The 20,836-nt window shown below is 42.7% G+C and overlaps 1 protein-coding gene across 8 annotated transcripts in view; it reads right to left on the bottom strand.

Moving 5' to 3' along the window:
* Window positions 1–20,836, bottom strand: part of NRP1 (neuropilin 1) — a 142,071-nt gene that overhangs the window by 102,421 nt on the left and 18,814 nt on the right. The gene's annotated exons all lie outside the window — the stretch shown is intronic.

The raw sequence follows: 20,836 nt of genomic DNA, 5'->3' as shown, positions 1-20,836 counted from the left end.
TAGGAGTTTCTCTTTCCCTTTTTCTGCCGATCCAAATTCCATACTTTCAAAGCCCAACTCAAGGTTCACTTGTTCTGTGAAGATTTTCTTAGACTCAATCGCCTGTAAATGTTTCCTCCACTTGAATTTATGGAGCCCTGAGCCAGTATGGACTGAGTAATCATACATTTGCCCAATGCCGACCTGGAATTATTTTCTTAGGTGTTACCATGACTTATTTATTTCCCTGATAAGATTGTACTTCTTGTGGATAGAAAATATGTCTCTCTATTTATCTTGGATTTTTCTGAGAGTCAGAAACAAAAACAGTTTCCTGGGAAACGAGTTCATGCTTGTTGAGAAAATAAATAAACAAGAAAAATGAGAACAAACATGGCATAACTATGTATTCATATTTTAACATCATTTAATCGGGATCTTGTAAACTGTTTAGTAAATAGTTCTGAAAGAAAACATCTTACACTTTCAAAATTTTTTTCTACAAATCACGTAAATTGCTTTTGGGAAAACTCAAGGAACTGTGTTCTGCTTTTGTTCCAATTACATTAAACCTTATGAAAACAGCCATCATGACAACAACGTCTCTTTGGAAGAGAACACCAAATACTTAGGGGCATAGCCTCATCTAGATGTTGTTGGATTCAAGAGCCCAGTTCCTATTAGTGATAATAAGCTCTATGTCTATAAATCCCTAGACACTTATGTCAAGTCTACCTGTTTCAGTTTCCACAGGTGGAATGATGGTTCTAATGAGGTCCATGTCCTCAAGATTTCTATTTAGAAAAATACCACGTTTAGACTTCAACTTTTCAGCCATCCCTGGTCGTGTTACGGATAAGGGTGACATTTATGCATTTTGAATCGTATGTTAAGAAGCTGTAATTCATGACCTTTTAAAGTAGTTTGCTCCACATAAAGTCTCAATCCAATGGACATTAGTATGTGTTCGAAACGCATACAAACGGTGAGTTTTGCCTAATGAAGCTGTTCATTATTTTCTCCCTGTTATGTTCCTGCCTCTGCATTATCACTGTCCGCTGCTTCCTTCAGTCAGCGGACAAGCATCATAAGGTTTCACAGGCTTTATTTTTATACTGACCTTCTGAGTGCACTACACACAATTCATTCTCCTTTTTTTTTTTTTTTTTTTTTATGGTACGCGGGCCTCTCACTGTTGTGGCCCCTCCCGTTGCGGAGCACAGGCTCCGGACGCGCAGGCTCAGCGGCCATGGCTCACGGGCCCAGCCGCTCCGCGGCACGAACCCATGTCCCCTGCATCGGCAGGCGGACTCTCAACCACTGCGCCACCAGGGAAGCCCCCATTCTCCTTTCTTTAGTGCCTGAACGCATAAATTCACCACCGTTTGTATTTAAGGTCAGTATCTGTAGAAGCCAACATTTTCGACTATTTTTTTCATCATCTTAATTTCAAATTCTTATCCTCAAATGCTTTTCACCCCTCTTGAAATCCAGAGTCTAAGGAGAATTGCACGCCCTGCTCTAATAATCTGTCTGTTGTATGGCTTTTAGAGATGTGAATTACAGGTTTTGTTCTTTCATTTCTCCTTTTTAGTACTGAACTTACATTACAATGAATATAAGTCCAGCAGGCACTTCGTAAGTGAGGATATATGTGATGCCTACATGGGATATGCCTGTATGCACATATATTGGTGTATTCATGAGCATAAATACAGAAGATTACAATCTTATCTAAGGAAGATGAATTTATAAATAAAAAGATTCCAAATCTATGCTAGTCTACACAAAACATTGCCATTTGGAGTTAATTTTGTGGGCTTCCCTTACCAAGAGATTTTCTTATCCATGGGAGCCACTGAGGCAGGTGGAGATGACAGATGACGGACAGGTTAACCCAAACCCCAGGACTGAGAAATGATGAACTCTAGTCGTCAGGTGATTAGCCCAAGTCGTAGGGTCACAACCTTGCCTGTCAGTACGTTGCACCCAAACTCCTTCAGGAAAGGTAAGGAAATCGGAACATGCCATTTTTAAAGCCAAACTTGGTGCATTTGCAACGGACTCTGTATTCTGTGCACACCTTCTCGGTGGAGTCTGATTTCCAGTTTTTGTTAAATTAGTTTCATATCAGTCAATACTTGTTTAAAAACATGTCATAAGTCTGTGGCTTGTGCATGCTTCAATTACCTCTGATTATTACATCAAGATTCACAAACGAGATACCGCAGGCACTCCTATTTACTGCAAAATGCTATCGAAACAAACTGAAATTCAATTTCGGAGCAGATTGCAATAACCCATCAAAACAGAGCCAGTGGGGAGGTCAGGCCCCGAGGTGTTCCTGGCCATCGTTAAACCAAGACGGTGTCTCACCTAATCATTTAAACATGGTCTTGTGGCCTGACATTTTTAATGCTTTCTTGATCTCTTTCTTCTGGCTCTGTGTGTGCTTTGCCACTGTGGGGTGCAGTGCATAGCAGGTTATGGATTAAACACCAAGTCTTTTTCTGCCAATAGCACTTTGAGGAGGGGACAAATGACTGGGTACTTTTTACAGATAGTCACACCATAGGTGTCCGCAGAAAGCAACCTTTACTCAGGGTTCTTAAAAGCTGCCTGCTTTTTAGATACAAACCAATCCATAAAACTGCCAAGTTCAAATTTTCAGCTACTATCTGGGCAGTAAGTCTCGGGTACCTTGGTAGGCTGATGGGACATTGTTGTTAGCACACATTAAGATCCCAGGCTTAACTAACGCAATCTGGTTTTAAAAATTAATTTCACTTACATAATCCCTCTGGGATATGCAGCCCTTGGCTTGCATTTACTTTGTGATTCATTGCATTTGGATTAAACTGGAGGGTTAAGAATTTTACGTGCCAGCCAGCTCTGACCCTGAAGAACAGAAACATACACATATCTCTCCCATCATCTGTTGCTTCAGGGCAAGAGAAAAGAAAGCCACTGTAATTTGGAGACAAGACTTTTCCAGACAGCTGCGAACGACAGCAACCATAGCGAGTCACTGAACAGAAGTGTGTTGTGGAGACCTGGGGTGCGGTGAGAAATTAATGGGAGCACAGAAAGGGGACCAAATATGCAGTTTTCCAAAGAGAAAGTGTTGGCAAGAATTCTAGAAAAAAACTCAAAGAGGCTGCAGATTCGTTGACCATAACCATTCAAAACATGGGTTACAAAGTTTTTCCTGGAAGCAGAGAATTAATGAAATGGGGATACAATTTAGAAGAGGTAAATATTATAATTATATACACCGTACAGAGAGGGTTATCTACATCAATCCTCAAGCTGAAATGAAATGAACTGGTTCCATCTCTTTATGTTAAATACGGAAACGGAGACGCAGGGAGGCTGAATCGCCCAAGATCACAGAGTTAGTTTTAGTGTCAAAAGACTCAGGACTTCTGACTGCCTAGCTAGTACTTTTCCACAGACGTTTCAAACATGTTTTCCCACTTCTGCTGGTTAAGAATGCAAATCTTCTCTACGGATTTACTTCTTTCCTAATTTTTCACGAAGAACAGAATTCTACCAATGCTTGTTTATGGACTCTTGTCTCTCTAGCATATTTTTGAACAATAAGCAAAGTGATTTTAAATATCTTCACTCAAAAAATATACATTTTCTAGGGTCCTGATTGACTTAGTTAATGCTTAACTACAAATAAGGTCAAGAGGAAAGTAAGTTTTTATGTCTGTGCCACTATGCTGACATTCACACTGAACCTCCAGAGGCCAAGTGTCTGAACATTTTGGTGGGAATCATAACATCAAAGGGCTTGAAAAGGCTCTGGGTTCATTTGGATAACCTAATCCCACTCAGGCAAGTGAGCAGATTTGTGCCTGTCCAAAGGAAGAAAGTCCACAGCTTCCCTGCTAACTTTTTCCTATATTCCATGACCCTGACTTTAAAACAAATTTTACCAGACTGTTCCAATCTGTCTTATTTTATTTTCATACCATTTCTTCTTTTTCTGAATTTATTTAAATGTACATATGCACATGTACTTAAATAACAAGCTATTTTTATCCCACTATACTCAAATTCTCTATTTCTTTTCAGACGAGATAAGAAATGTTTATAAAATATTAACTTCAACACACTAATCCGGACAGGGACTTTTTCCAGACTTTTCCTTCCCTGGAATGTTTTTGGCCCAGTAAACTTTAATTGTAACATCTTTAGTAGATATCTTGGCATCCAGTGCAGAGGAAAACAGAAACAAAGTGCTTCCTTAGAATTTTACAACCTGTTTGCACTATTATGTCTTTACAATGGTGATGGTGTATTTAACCAAATACAATTCATTTCATTGTGCTAGAAACAAAGAAAACTATCAGGAACCAGAATTACAGAAGGGAATTTGGAGGGCATCTTCTCTGACCCCTAAATGTAACAAATAAGGAAGCAGAGACCCTAGTAAGTGATGTGGACCACAGGTCATATGACCAACAGTCTGCAGCAGAGTTAGTGTTGAATTCTGGATTCTCTCTTGCAAATCCAGTACTTCTCCTATTAAAACACACTCAGTCAGCATTCAGCAAAGGGAAGAAAACAGAAAACATATTCATTATCTTTGAAAGAATGCTTGATATCTACTAATAGCGGGCGCGCGCGTGCACACACACACACACACACACACACACTCAAAATCCACAAAAATCCCTTAAAACACAGCTGATTTGCATAATAGGGAGGTGGCACTATTGCTATACTGTGGACTTAGCAATTTTTGCATGCCCATGTGAATGAATGAATTTCACTCATCCACATCCAATGTGTATTCTTTCATCCGTCACAGGTGTAATGTGGATAATGTTCTTTAATCAGGCAACCTGAAGAAATCCCTAATACCAATTAAATATATTCTTTATTTCATGTTACCATTAAACAATGCCAGATAGGTGTGAGCAAATTCAACTAAGCAGGACTTGTTTATATAAAATCAGAGTAGGGGTTACAGCCTCAAGTTAAAATCAGTGCATTTCTATCAATATAAGGCATTGATCACATACTGATTTTTATGTATACGTGACGTTTTATGTAGTGGCAAGATTCCTGCCTCTCTCAGATGCAGGATTTGAATTTGGGAGTAAGCTCTCAGAATGTGACAATGTAGCAGAAGGCTAATTCCACATCTAACTTCTTCCTCATGGCATCACTCCTCTTTGGGGGGCTGTCTCTTTGCAGAATAATGCTTCAGCAAAACCCATTTCTAGTAACTATGCTGAGAGATACAACAGGCCAGAAGAGTAAGTGTCTGAAAGTTAATGAGGAAGAAAAGAATATGCCCTTCTTGTAAAATCCTGAAGGGTTCACCCTAGATACGGGAACCTGGGAGAGAACCAACATCTGTATTACACCTGCGCAATAATAATAACATTAAACAAGGACTATTTCCTCAGCGTCATAGCTACCCATCCACTAAGCTGCCCGAGTTGCAGCAGGCAGCTGTGATGGGGATGGCCTTGGCCAAGAAACCAGGAGGGCAGAATTGGAAGTCAAACTCTGCTGCTGAACAGCTGGGTGATGCTGGGTGACTCACCTTACCTCTCTGGGCCTTTGTTTCCTCATCTACACCCTAAGGGGTTTGCTCTAGAAGATCTCCAAGGTCCTTAGCATAAAAACACACTGGGATTCAAAATAGTCACGTTGTGCTCTGGTTCCATCATAGCCTCTGGTCACAGCCCAGAGCCTCTGACTTGCTCTGATACCATCTCTAATATGTCAGATGTGGGCGGTGGATCTCAGCTGGTCATTCTTCAAGTGTCAGACAGTTATAAAAGAATTTAGAAACTGTAGGTTTTCATTTTGATGATTATCTTTTAAAAAGCTCAACCCAAACAAAACCTCGGTCACCATCATATAAGGAACACTGCCGTGTGTTTTTGCAGGCACATGAGTATTTGTGTTTATGATTAAATGCACGTCACGTGCAGGCCACAAGAAAGCTCCCCGTGTGGACAAAGACCCAGTGGAGGGAGAATGACTCATCTCTTGGGAACCAGAAGTAACAGAGAACTGAACTCTTAAGAAAACCAGCATCCTGGCTGCTGGCACCATGGTCTACTCACTGGGAAACCAATAAGCCGTAGCTCACCCATAGCAACTCTAGGCATAAGTGGGCAGTGTAGAACTTCTCATTAAAAGGGTTTTATCCAACATGATATTTTGGGGTACACCATTAAATTAATCCACCATTAACAGACTATGAATTTAAGCCATCAGTGGCTAAAACAAATTAAACAAAACAAAAATTGAAAACAAGACCATGAAAATGGCTAAAAGGGTTGTCCATCATGCTGAAACTCAAGGAAAATAAGTTAATAACAAGTAAAGCATAAAATTGCAAACACATCCTACCATTATTACGTTACCCAATAAGAAGAATTTTGTTTCTACCAAATGCCATCATTCATTACATCAAATCGAGGTTGTTATCTGAGTGTCTGGGTTTTGCAGTTTGGTTGGGATGAGTGTGTAAACTTGCATTGCTTTATTTATTCTAGGGGGAATTTAAGCATAAATAAAAGATGAATAAATTTTGGGGATATGTATAATAAGTAAGATTATAATAAAAAATAGTTTTCAATGTGAAAGGTCTATGGACATCTTTTCTATCAAAGGGGGTCAGTATATTCGAAAGTTTGAGAAACACTTTTCTTTCAGTCATATCCTCAGGCAGGAGCCCGCAGCCAGACAGGAAGGTCTGTTTGAAGCCAGGCTGCCTCTTGGTCCACTGACCTAAGTTCGATTGTTCTGGAACTCTCAGTCTCCTTTTCCTTTTAGTGACTCTAAGTAGACTCATGAAAAAAGGTTCTTTTCATTTTAATACTACTTATACCCAAGCCAGACGGAAATCTCCAAATCGGCTTGAAGGAGGAGGAGAAGATGTCTCTGGACCCTCAGGGAGGGCCTGGATGTAGACAGGAGAGCTGGGGAGGGTTGATCTCGGGCAGTAACTGCCCCCCTGACCCAGGGGAGGCACAAGGGGCCATCCTTACTCTAGAGCTTGTGGGGGGGGATGGAAGCAGGCCCGAGGCTGCACACCAAGGCTGGTTCAGGCCAGGCAGTGGGTTCCCTGGAAGGGACAGGGTCACCAGAGCCCAGATGGGATTAGCATCTCAGTTCTAATAATCCAATTTAAACAAAGGAAAGTCATTCAGCACAACTTCAAATACTCTACATATTGATTACAAATCACAAACTGGAGGTCAACACAAACTAATACAAAACAAACACCAAACACTGTTGTCTACAGTGTTGTCTACAGTGATGCCATATAATTTACGGCAAATTTAGTTAAGGCCACGGGCTGTGTCTTATTATAAGCAGCAGCGCACTTTTAAGGGGAGACTAGTTCATCCGTAATCTGAGTTAACAGTTTTTTCCAAGGATGTTTTTAGAAGCTGTTTGTTATGAATTTCTGTTTCTTTAGATTTAGATTGAATATAAGTAAGGATTCTGGAATACTGCTGGGGCCTCTGCATATTGTATTTCCTACCTTACATCTCATGTAGTCAAAGTACATCTTGTTCTAAGGAAACTACTTTTCCTTCAAACGCTTTGGGGCTTAAAAGCAGGATTAACTGTCCTAAATTGGACAGTCCCCAAGGGTACAGGGAGGGGAGGGGAAAACAGAGATTGACCCTCTTGGTGACTGACTGGAATCCTAGGGCCTCATGGCCCTAGAAAATGAGATTCTGGGAGAAAATCAGCTGCGCTAAGAAAAAATTCCTAAACGTTACATTATCCTTGAAAACAAGTACCATATTTTCCTGTTAATAATATACTTATCAACTTCAGTTCACAGTTGAAATTCATTTTCCTGTTAATCTCACTCATTTTGGCAGGCATAAAATATACATATTTTTATGGAGACAAGCGAGGTTTTCAAGATCTTGGGATCTCCGGAAACATTTTTTCATTTGGTGAAAGGGATCTTGCCAGAGAGCCTGTTTTCAGCACAGGTGCCAGGAGTAGTGTGTAAAAGTCACGGTCAGTTTATGTCTACCCTGGGTGACCAGGACTCACCTGCTGGGCACTTAGAGATGCAGGTGTGCCCTGACCGCCCAGGCTGAGAGTCTCACGGATCTGAAAGAGCTGTTTCTGTGTGTACAAAGCCATTCTTAACCCCAAGAAATGCCTCGTGAATTTTCAACCTTGAAGTAGAAGGGCCCCCTTCATGTTCTAACCCGAGTTCCCAAGATCCCAAGTGCTTTTCACCTACTGCTCAGGAAATAACCACACTTGTAACTAGTCAGGCTGACGGGGACTCCATAATCTCTGTTTCCCTGGTTGGGGAATACAAGGTCCCCTAGCCAAGCATCTGGCTGGGCAACATTCAGGCCGTGGTTTTGGCATCAGAAGGATCTGGCTTCAAACCCTCATTTGCCACCTCAAGTTCTGTACTCTTCGGCAGATTTTTCTTTTTTTTCAGCTACTTATTTATTTATTTAAATTTTTTTATTTTTTATACAGCAGGTTATTATTAGTTATCTATTTTATACATATTAGTGTATATATGTCAATCCCAATATCTCCCCCTGCTTTTCCCCCTTTGGTGTCCATACGTTTGTTCTCTACATCTGTGTCTCTATTTCTACCTTACAAACCAGTTCATCTGGACCATTTTTCTAGATTCCACATATATGTGCTAATATACGATATTTGTTTTTCTCTTTCTGACTTACTTCACTCTGTATGACAGTCTCTAGGTCCACCCACGTCTCTACAAATGACCCAGTTTCGTTCCCTTTTATAGCTGAGTAATATTCCATTGTATATATGTACCACTTCTTCTTTATCCATTCGTCTGTCAATGGGCATTTAGGTTGCTTCCATGACCTGGCTATTGTAAAGAGTGCTGCAATGAACATTGGGGTGCATGTGTCTTTCTGAATTACGGTTTTCTCTGGGTATATGCCCAGTAGTGGGATGGCTGGATCATACGGTAATTCTATTTTTAGTTTTTTAAGGAACCTCCATACTGTTCTCCATAGTGGTTGTATCAGTTTACATTCCCACCAACAGTGCAAGAGGGTTCCCTTTTCTCCACATCCTCTCCAGCATTTGTTGTTTGTAGATTTTCTGATGATGCCCATTCTAACCGGTGTGAGGTGATACCTCATTGTAGTTTTGATTTGCATTTCTCTAATAATCAGTGATGTTGAGCAGCTTTTCATGTGCTTCTTGGCCATCTGTATGTCTTCTTTGGAGAAATGTCTATTTAGGTCTTCTTCTTAGGCTGATCTTATAAGCTTTTTATACTTGGCTTCCTCTTTAGTAAAATGAGAATGAGAATGTCTTGCAGCGTGCTTGTGGGGATTAAACATCATCCCCACCCACCACCAGACACACAGAGACGCGATATGAATTGCAGCTGTTACCATGATAGGTCTAGGCTGGCACGTTGCTAGAAAGTAAACTCCATATTCTTCCCACTAATCAAAATATTCCTCCACCACCACCACTACTATACCTTCTACTACCTACTCTTCATGAAAACTGACTTGTGACGGGACCTTAACTAGGTATTTTCCCTGCATAATCTCATTTTATACCCAATAACTCCACAAGGTACTGATTTTAGGTCCACTTTGTAGTTGAGAGCAAGGAGGTTTAATAAGGTTCCATTGAGTAAGCCCAAGGTCACAGAGTAAGTGGCTGACCCTGGGTTAGGGCTGAGGAAGCCATGCCTTATTCCTTCTGCAGGATAAGCCAACTCTGCCCCCCTCACCACCACAGAAACCCCCCTTTCCCCCCTCGGACTGCTCTTCCTTCTGTCCACTAGCTCTCCAAGCAGGGGTCCACCAGGCCCACAGGCTTGCCCAGAACAGCAGCCTTTGGGTCAGAGGCCTGAGTGCTGAGATGGGGCCTCATTCTGTTCTTTTATTTATTTCTTTTAAAATAAATTTATTTATTTTATTTATTTATTTTTGGCTGCGTTGGGTCTTCGTTGCTGTGCGTGGGCTTTCTCTAGTTGCGGTGAGCGGGGGCTACTCTTCCTTGCGGTGCGTGGGCTTCTCATTGCGGTGGCTTCTCTTGTTGCGGAGCAGGGGCTCTAGGCACATGGGCTTCAGTAGTTGTGGCTCACGGGCTCAGTAGTTGTGGCTTGTGGGCTCTAGAGCGCAGGCTCAGTAGATGTGGCACACGGGCTTAGTTGCTCCACGGCATGTGGGATCTTCCCGGACCAGGGCTCAAACCCGTGTCCCTGCATTGGCAGGTGGATTCTTAACTACTGTGCCACCGGGGAATCCCCCTCATTCTGTCCTGCTCACAGAACTGTCTCTGGTCCTTCGTGAGCGCCGTCCCTAGAACTGTAGTTCCAGACGGCTGAGGCAGGAACCAGTTCCGAGTATTTTTTTTTAATTGCTGCAGGCGGTTGATTCTGAGGGATGTGCTTGGTTGAGAATCACGAATAGGTCCTGGTGGCCTTGAGAGCAGATGTTGCACTTTGGGGGGATCCCTGGGCCTCCTCCCGGTTTCCCTACCTGAACTCCGGGCTGCTAAATGCTCTCTACTCACATAAAGAGCATCCGTGGAAAGGGAAAAGATGACCTTTGTGATCTGGAAAAGTCACTTGAAAAAGTTCATGCTCTGAGCTTGCTGCTCTCTCCTACTTCCTACCAAATCAGGATGAACAACGTTGTTGACCTTCCAGACACTTGCCTTTTCACAGTCCTCAGGTGCCTGCCCACCTGTGTCCTCTTCACGGCCATGGGAATCCGCCTGGACTTCTCTTCAAACCAGTGCTAGTGAAATGTTTCCAATGACCCATTTAGCTTAGCTTTCAAAAGGACAAGAAGACACCTTCCTCCTGTTTCATTGGCAGTGATAAAAATCTCTACACATTTTGCGTGTCCCCCTGGCAGGAGGATTGTAAAGTCTGGACTGTTCTCGGGGACAGCTGTGTCACTGCCTCTGCTGTGCCGGAGGCCTGAAGCCCCACTCTGGCCGGTAGCGGGGAGAGGATTTCGGAAGCGCTGCTACCTGCTGTCCTGGACCCACAGAAGCAGGAGCAGGAATGCTGCGGGCAGCTTCTGGGAGGTGCGCTGGCTTGACCGCCCGTGCTGACCACACTCCTTCCCACAGGGCTCTTGCCCTGTCTCTCCTCCATGTGAGCTGAGCCAAGTCCAAAGCAGGCAGACGTTTCCACGCAAAGGAACACGACTGTAGCATCACCGGCATCAAAAGAGCCGCTACCGGGTTCCCGCTTGGGTTCCGTCTGGAGCGTCAAGTTAGAGACGCATGCGCGGGAGCCCTACATGGGGAGAGCAGGAAAGCCTATTTAACTCTTCTGCCTTGAGATACATTCAGGATCTTTCCTTCAGCCTGAAGTTAGGGAGGTAGGCAAAGAGGGCTGACCTTTGGAGGGAGGTTTTCATAAAATAAACAAACTGGATGACAGCATATGAAAGTTACTAACCTCCTTAGAATGCGAGCAACTTGTAAACAGTCCATAAATATCACCTGTTGGGTGTGAAGCAAGGAGGCGGATACTGAATTCTGCACGAGCACATTTTCTGCAACACAGAGCGTCTGGTAAGGACAATTTATTCTCTGGTTGTCACAGGACGACAATGATAAAACCTGTTACTACTGACTTACGTCTGGAACCGTGGACCGTGGGCGGCTCAACCTGGGTGTGGAGATAGACCCGGTGGGTGGGGCTCAGGGGTCTCTTGGGGGCCGGGTGGTGCTAGGAGCCGGATTGGAAAATGAGCGGGGCGTTTGGTGGGGATCTTGATTCCACAAGCGGGATTTCACCAGTCACCACCACACACAGTTTTCGAAGCAACGCATAGTAATGCCCGACTTTTGAGCCATTTTCTTAAAGGTTCACAAACATCTGTCACTCTCGGAGAACGGCGTGTGGAAAAAGCATTGTGAATAGCATCTTTAACCTTTACACACAATTTTCAATTTCCTAATAATTAGTTCTAGAATAATTAATTCTACGAAGGATAATAAGGTCTTTCCCAGGTTCTATTTCACATATAAAATAATATTAGAAAGAATGAAGTTTGTCTTTTCTCCCAAACGCACTTAGCACAGCGTTTTGAGGTAGAAAAACTATTTCAGATTTCTCCGGAGAATAACATGCGTGACAAGGGAAACAGAACCGAAGAAAAGGTGGGCTAATGGCTTTCTTAACTATAAACATGTACACAATCCAGACATATTTTAATACCATTATCTCCTACCCTCCCAGCACAAACCTTTCCAATTATACTTTTAATCAAGAATTCCCTCTTATGTTGTTACTTCCTGCCCTTCTGAGTTCCTATGATATTCATTTTCCATCCTGGTCTCATCCTGTTTGGCCCCTTTGCGTAAAAGCTAAGGAGCCTGGCCCACAGCCTGCCAGGGCTTTCAAAGCCCCAGCAGTCTGTAAACAGGAAAGATTTCCTCTGAGGCGGAGGGCCCCTCCTTGATCAAAAGATGGCCCTTGGATAAGGACTTCCCCCCAATTTTCAGCCATTAGCACTTTGAGATCAGATGTTCTCTTGGAGGGCACATTACTAGCCATCCGTGGCAGAGGCGCTGGGCATCCTGCCAGGGGTCCAAGGGCCACACAGAAATTGCAGGAGGAATCAGTTGCAGCTGCTCTGTCTGTTAATGAGGAGGTAGGGGCTGGAGAGACATAAAGATTTCCTCTGAGCAACAGTCCCGGCTGGTGAACAGCCGTGGAGGGAGGGCAAGCTAATCAGACTTCAGTTCAGAGCACGAAAGCGGGACGGGGAAGCTGCATGAGGCGCTCTGGCAACCCTAGGGACCCCAGAGTTTGGAAGTAATGACTCTACACAGAAAAGCTGCTTTTATCCCCATGGTTAACCAGAGGCCACTTCAAAACTGTTTTTGAGCAATGGAAGCATAGCTGATGGCATTAGTTGGAGATATCCTTCCATGAAAAAGCTCCGGTTATGTTTGTTTTAGAGGCGACTTTATTACTTTATAGCCACAGTTCCTGTTTTCAAAGTTGAGGACATCTTTATCCAAGGCATCTCATCTTCCCCCCCACCCCCATCATCTCATCAGAATCTATCAAATTCAGGCAAAATCTGTCCCTCACCAGTCACCATATTTTGCATTCTTTTCTAGTTAATCACACCCGGCTGTGAACCTAAGAGTAAGAGTAAAGTGAGAGGGGGAGCAATCACGCCATCCGTTATCTTCCTTCTAAGTTGGGCTAACAGATCGAAGTCTGTACCAAAACAACAAACAAACATTTTAAAAAGACCTGCTTTCCTGTATCGGTCTTATCTACAGAACCCGTTCTTCTTTTTAATTACCTGACAAGGAAAAGGGGTGCTTTGAATTCTTATCACACACTTCTCTGTGACTCTCAGCTGGCCCTTACAGACTGCCTGGTTTCATTTGCTATCTCCTTATTCAGATAATCTCCACCTTCTGAAATAGATTACACGCTTTTAAATCCCAGGGGGGTGGGTAGTAAAATTGTTCGTCTCTCCCTTCCATATTCCATAGGTACTAACAGATCAGTAACAACTTCACGTTTAAACTCTACCTAGTTCCTTTCCAACTGACAATGATCAGGACCTTATTTCATTATCATATGGGAACAGTGATGGGGACAAACTTTGTCAGTGTGAAAGGGTTTCACAATCTCTAAGTCAGATTTTAATTTTAATCTCTAGATCAGAGGTTGATGGTTAATAAGAAGAAAGTAAATGTTAAATGTGATGCAGGTGACGAGAGGAAAGTGAAACTGCCCACAAAACCACACTGGACGGCGACTTAGAAAACATCTTACTCACCCTTCAGCCATAGGATTTACCATCCGAAACTGTAAAATATCTATTTACAAGTCCTGCTTTCCCCATTCACCGTAACCCCTTCAAGAACAATAAACAAAGCGTTACTGATCTTTCTGTATCTGGTACCCACTAGTGATACTGGCATATGATATACACACACACAATTTTTTTTTTTTTTTACTGAATAAGATCAAATAATATTGGCATGGGATTGAGAAAGAAGAAATGAAGATTCTGATTTTTTCAAACTTTGAGAATCTGTTTTCCGGTCAAGACATAAATGGGGGATTTAACCAAATCACATGAGGAAACAAGCATTTCCTGTGTAATACTTAGCTGTTCTTGGGAAATAACTAGATGAAATTTGGTTAACGCATAAACAGAGGTCAAACAGTTGAAAAGAACTGAAACACATTATAATAATTAGTTTAGGAGGTGACCCAAGACGTTTTCAGTAAAATACTTTGCATTTTTGGCCTCCATTCCCTCTTCTTTCACTGATTTGCTTTTCCTTATTTGAATGGAATCCCTACCCCCAGAAGAACTGTATCATCACTGAAAAAAGTTGAGAAAGCTAGGAGAATGGGGAAGAAAACAAACACCGCATAAGAGACCTTGGCAACAATCTTTTCCTTCTCTGAGGTTCCCCGTCAGCCATCTCTGTCCTAATCCACAAGCCCCCAATTATTTTTATTTTATTTTTTACTGAAGTATATTTAATTTACAATGTTGTGTTAGTTTCAAGTGTACAGCAAGATGATTCATTTATACATATATACATGTATTCTTTTTCAGATTCTTTTCCATTATAGGTTATTACAAGATATTGAGTATAGTTCCCTGTGCTATACCATAGGTCTGTTTACCTATTTTATATAAAGTAGTGTGTATATGTTAATCCCACACTCCTGATTTATCTCCCCCCACCCCCAAAGGCCCCAAATTATTGCCTCACTGGTCCCTTTGCTCTTTAGCACCCAGGGCACCAGAAGGCTGGTACACAATGACTGTCCCTTAGTGGCCATCCCAGTGCCATTATCCAATGGAAACTTAGCTTCGAGATAAGCTGTGTCTTTCATTACGTGCTCTGGGGAACGAAATGAAACGACTCCATAAACCAACAGCCATGTGACTGGCATTCAGTCTGCTCATCTCCTTTTATTTGTGGACCCATTCGGTCGAGGTCCAAATTTTTACAAAAATGCACGGCACTCCTCAAAGATGGCATCAGGCCACTGCTTGAAAGCTTCTGCGGGGAGAGAAGCTCACCACGTTATGAAATGGTCTCTCATCAGGGCGGAGACAGAATAGAAAACCATGTCTTGAGTCTAAGCAATGAAACCCCCAAAAGCAAAAGCATCCATACCACCCGACGACTTAAGGCAACGTAAACAATTGAATCAGTTCTTTGTAACTGAAGAGTGATCTGCTATAGAACCATGCACACCATGATGGTGTGTCCTGCCAGGTCACAGATGAGCGCCTGTGACATTACAAAGGCCCAATCCACAGCACACAGGGACAGCAGCGGGAATCAATGGTTTGGGTGACCTCGCTGGTAATTCCCTTCTAAGATGTGCTGTCACATATTGAGGTGGATAACAACTCTTCTAATGTGCTGAATTGCGTTTGTATAAACATATGTAATGTACTAAGACCACTTAAAAAATATGTGAAACTCTTCAGTTAAAATAACTCAAGATTAAACCTGGACATCCCTGAGAAATCATATTTTATGAGTTAGGAGGTTTGTTATGGTGTATTAGGATGATAATTTCTACCTATTGGTCCCTGTTCTACCCTTCGAGATGACACAGAATAAGTTCTAAACCCCCTGGAGGACTCACTGCAGGAGGGGGTGCAAGCATCCCAAAGCACCACATCACGAATGGGCACAACCTGCAACAAACCACAAAGAGGAGACACACCAGAGCTGAAAAGGAAGGGTGGACAGGTAAGGGAACCACTGTTCTGGGGACCAGGAGAACCAGGTTTGCACCAGGGACCCACTCACTGGGCAAGTCACTCACTGTTGAAACGCCTGTTTCTTCATCCATCCAACAGAAGGGTCAGAATGTAAATCTGGGGTCATCTTCCTGCCTGGCTGCCGAGCGGTAGATGTGTGTTTATCACTTTCTACACATTTTAAAAAATGTGTATTACGACTAGAAGCTTATGGTGGGAACACAATTTGGGGTCTTTTAGTAAAAAAGAGTTATTTCTAAACAAAATTTTAACTTACAGCTGTTATACATATATGGGGTTTGTGTGTGTATGTGTGTGTGTGTGTGTGCAGGAAAGTTATTGTTTACACTAATCTGCTAGGGTCAAATCCATTTTTTCCCCAGCTCTTGGTTACTTGCTTGGGCTGACTGGGCACACACTTCTATTATTGGCAGAGGGCTGTCTACATCAAGCTCACATTGTTTCTCTAGCATAAATAAGAGAGACAGAAGCAATGAGCCTATAACCACCGCTGGACTCAGATGTGGTGTTTACGAAGGCAGCTGCTTTTGCATCCTTGGGGTCAGAAGGATGTGTGCGTGAGTGCGTGCATCTACGTAAGAGCCAACAGCCCTTGAAAGCAACATCCCTTCATCCTCACTGTGCCAGAAGGATTCTTCATTCAAAGCACCTTCACAAGAGAGGTAGACAACCAGGGAAATAACATGATAAAACATATTTTATCCCCCTGGTCAATTTACAAGTTTCTTTGACAGATAATTGCTAATGATCTCTGTCATAGTAGCATTACTTAGGCAGTTACACTTGGTGTATTTCCTTAGTGTTTTACACCTTTTTAAAGGTAGTCAATGATGTCTTTTAGCTGCTCTACAAAGGGTCACCTAAGGAAAAGCAATTGTATGCTTAACAGCTGGGAAAAATACTGCCTGTTGGGTAGGTTCCATGAGAACAAAGTTATTTCTCAGATTTTTCCCTTCCGGCTTCAGCTTTGTTTTCCTAGGAATAGTGCAGTAACGCTGGAATTAATGAGTGACGGAGCCCTTGATTGAATCAATATTGAGTGAAAGTCATTTGTATACATAGATGTGACTCTTTCCGTGGGAGTCAGAGTGAATTTCTCAAAAAAGTACCAAGAGAAGATGCAGGGCAGACACAGCTGCCTGACAGAGGCAGACAGAAGCCTAACTTTATAGACCTTTCCATACTCCACATATGTTGAAACAACAGGCTGATTCATAGTTTCCTTGCTTAGTTTCCAAGTTGCCTTGCAACAGAAGCAGATTGACTCGCTTCCCTGGTCTGTAACTGGGATTCACAATCCTACAAGCTCCAATCTTCAGAAAGGAAACACTGCAAAGCATGGCTCCCAATTTTTGATAGCCACAAATTCAGATGTTTTCACAGAAGAGCCAAATTTTCAATTAAGACAGGGGTTGGCAAACTATGGCCTGCAGACCAAATCTGACCAACCCCTGTTGGTCTGTCTTTATAAATAAAGTTTTACTGGAACACGGCCATGCCCATTCCTTTACCTGTTGTCTACGGCTGCTTTCTCATTATAATGGAGGAGTTAAGTCATTGAAATTGAGATTGTTTTGCCAGACAAGCCTAAAATATTTACTCCCTGGTCCTTTGCAGAAAGTGTGCCAATTCCTAATTTAAAATATCAATTTATGTCGTAAAGATATCAATTTCTTTAAAAATGTAGATGTAATTTTAAAGTAAACATCACCAATCTCCTTCATCCCTGAGAATAACCCTCTCAAGCAAGTTGGTAATTTGTATCAGGAGTCTTATTACTATCATTGTTCAGTTCAGGAACCATACATCTAGGAATCTCTTCTAAAGAAATTCTCAAAGATACATAAAGACGTGAATACAGATGTACAACTGAGCGTCGTTCACATCTGCCTGTAATTCTGAGTAACTGAAAACAATCTAAATATCCTAAGCAGTTTGGGTTAAAATTATTATTTTGCAAAGTCATGTGACATAAAAGATATGTTTTAAAAACTATTTAAGGACCTAACATAAAATGCTTAAAATATAATTTTTAGAGAAAATGGTAGGGTAAAAGGTGTCTATAAGGAACAGTCTCAATCTTTTAAACATATGTATATTTCTAAATGCAAAGAAAAAAGGCTGAAAAAAGGCATATGAAAAATACAGACAGTGTTGTCTTTGAGTGCCAGGATTATGGGTGACTTATTTTCTTGTGTTTTTCAAATATTTATTTAAGGGAAAAATATGCAGCATGGCTCCCTCATACATATGCAAACTCAGTGTGTGTACATGTCTCCATAAAAGGCCTATTGTGCAAAACAGAAGACGAGGTTTGCCAAGCCACACAGAACATTTTTATTTAGAACTATAAAAATTGTATTTTTTTTAGAAAAGAGAATCTGCAAACCTTGAGTTTTAAAAAGTGATTCTATGGAACACATACATTATACTTCATTTAAAACAGAGAAATTAATCCAAATATTGTCAATGGGCTTACATAACAATTAGGTTTTGAAATTTATTTCTGATAACTCTGTGCTCAAGAAAAATAAATATGCATGCCTTTTTATTTAATTAACAAAAACGTTTGTCCCAAATAAAACTCTTCTCTGCCATTCTGTGGTTGGCCCATTTCCCAAAGAGGCCATTTCTTCGTATGGATTAAAGATGGCAGATTGGTAAGCCTTGTGATACCACTTTTTCCTCGAGTCCACGGCAGGCACTGCAGTCCATTCTGCTACTTTTTTCTCGAATGCACTCCAAGTGGCAGCTACTAATCAATCAGCGGTATCGTGATAGCAAACATATCTGCCACCCTCCACATGGCGACATAACAGGTTTGGCAAGTTAATTCTTATCGCCCTCCTTCTTTTAAGACTAAATGGGGGACTTCCCTGGTGGCGCAGTGGTTAAGAATCCGCCTGCCAATCAATGCAGGGGACACGGGTTCAATCCCTGGTCCGGGAAGATCCCACATGCCACAGTGCAACAAAGCCTATGCGCCACAACTACTAAGCCTGCGCTCTAGAGCCCGTGAGCCACAACTACTGAGCCCGCGTGCCTCAACTACTGAAGCCACACTCCTAGAGCCCGTGCTCCACAACAAGAGAAGCCACCGCAATGAGAAGCCCACGCACCGCAAAGAAGAGTAGCCCCCGCTCGCAGCAGCTAAAGAGAGCCCGCGTGCAGCAACAAAGACCCAACACAGCCAAAAATAAATTAATTAATTAATTTAAAAAAAAAGACTAAATGGTCAAACCCTTTTTGATCAGCATTGAACCTGATCATCTTACTTCGAAAGCAATAGAATTTTGTGTGTATATTTCAACAGCATCTCAAAATGTCTGAAATGGGACCCACTGTCTCTTTTCTTTGACTATTGACATTACCGGTACTACTGTTTTTTCAGACCCGAGGATGGAGACATTTAATCATTGAAGTCCCAGTCTTCAACTCCACTCAAATCCTATCACTGGTCAAGTTCTGACCACGTCTCCTTGAGGATACCTCTTTCTTTCTATTTCCATTGCCATTACTTAACGTTCAGGGAGTGATGGGGACATTTTGGGGGAAGAGATGAAGATGCAATGGTAAGATGAAACATCAACCCATTTACTTAGTCACTAATTTTTTTTTTAATTGATTTATTTTTTTTGCGGCACGCGGGCCTCTCACCGCTGTGGCCTCTCCCGTTGCGGAGCACAGGCTCCGGACGCGCAGGCTCAGCGGCCATGGCTCACGGGCCCAGCAGCTCCGCGGCATGTGGGATCCTCCCAGACCGGGGCACGAACCCGCGTCCCCTGCATCGGCAGGCGGACTCCCAACCACTGTGCCACCAGGGAAGCCCAGTCACTAATATTTTTATCAAAGAATTATTACTTTTATGCCCTGGCTAGGGATATGAGGTAGAAAAGATCTCATAAAGCTTCTTTCTTCCCTTTCTGTTGAATGTGTTCCACTTGAAGAGCCAGTAAAATGGCTGGTGGGGCTATAAACCAACTCCAAAAAGTCATAGCTGACTGTGTTCAGTCCCCACTGAGATTCCTGTATGTGAATCACCCAGAGGCCGTATCCCCAGCAGCCCTGCTGAGCTGGCTCTTGGCAACGTATACTTTGCAGCAACCCCAAACCATCCTGGGAAGCTTTGGAAGCCACATGCTCGCTCTGCCACATCTGGTGCTTCCTGAGGCCCGTCACTCAGGGCCTGCTGGAGGGTGAAACGGGGATGGACTGGGACCAATAATTTCAGGCAAAGAAGACATGATATGAAGTTAGAAGAGCCAGTCAGTGCCAGGCGTGGAGAGTAGGCATCACCGGTCAAGTATTCGGGGCTGGAGATGAAGCGAATTTGGGGAACAAGAGCAGCCCAGCTGAGGGCTGAATCAAAGCAGGTCTGGAGCCCCAGCAGAGGGTTACAAGTCGAGAGCATCACAGCCAGGAACACACTCGATGCTCAGCCAACCGTTGCCTCGGCCAGACATCTTCTATATGCATCTTGTTTGGTGCAAGAGCCAGGTCCCCAGGGGGCCTGTCTTGGAACAGCAGGGGAAGCTGATGAGGATCTACCAGCTGGAAGGGCACAGAGGGCACAAAGGACACTCCTGCTGCAGCAGCTCTCCTTTGTCTTCCTGGAATGTAAGCGCCATGAGGGCAGGGCATGATGCCCTAAACCCAAACAGTAATCGGCACATACTAGGTAGTCAGTAAATGCGTACTGAATGAGTGAATGAATGAGGTAGCAGGCAACAGCTGAGCTATTAGAGGGGGAATCCTGGTGTCCAAATAAACAATGCTTTACAAAGTGCCTGCATGCATCCCAACTTTCAAGTTTGTGAGTTCTGAATTTATTACCACGTGTATTTTTTTTCTAAGTCCATGTCACGATGAATGTTTAACAGTGAGCTCGTGTTCATCATCCATCTCAGGGCCTGTGCAATCAATACATAAACCAAACCCTCAGACAACACTGATAAGAAACATGAATAGTTTAAAATCTCAAGGTCAGGCCCAGGAAAACTGTAATGACAAAAATAATGGAGGTTGACAGTTCGAGTTCTTTTTTTAGGACGGTGTTTAGAAATACTAGA

The sequence above is a fragment of the Pseudorca crassidens genome, chromosome 1, assembly GCF_039906515.1.
Source record: "Pseudorca crassidens isolate mPseCra1 chromosome 1, mPseCra1.hap1, whole genome shotgun sequence".
Classification (NCBI taxonomy): Eukaryota; Metazoa; Chordata; class Mammalia; order Artiodactyla; family Delphinidae; genus Pseudorca; species Pseudorca crassidens.
Note: the sequence above shows the minus strand (reverse complement) of the source record. Positions and strands in the feature narration are given on the sequence as shown.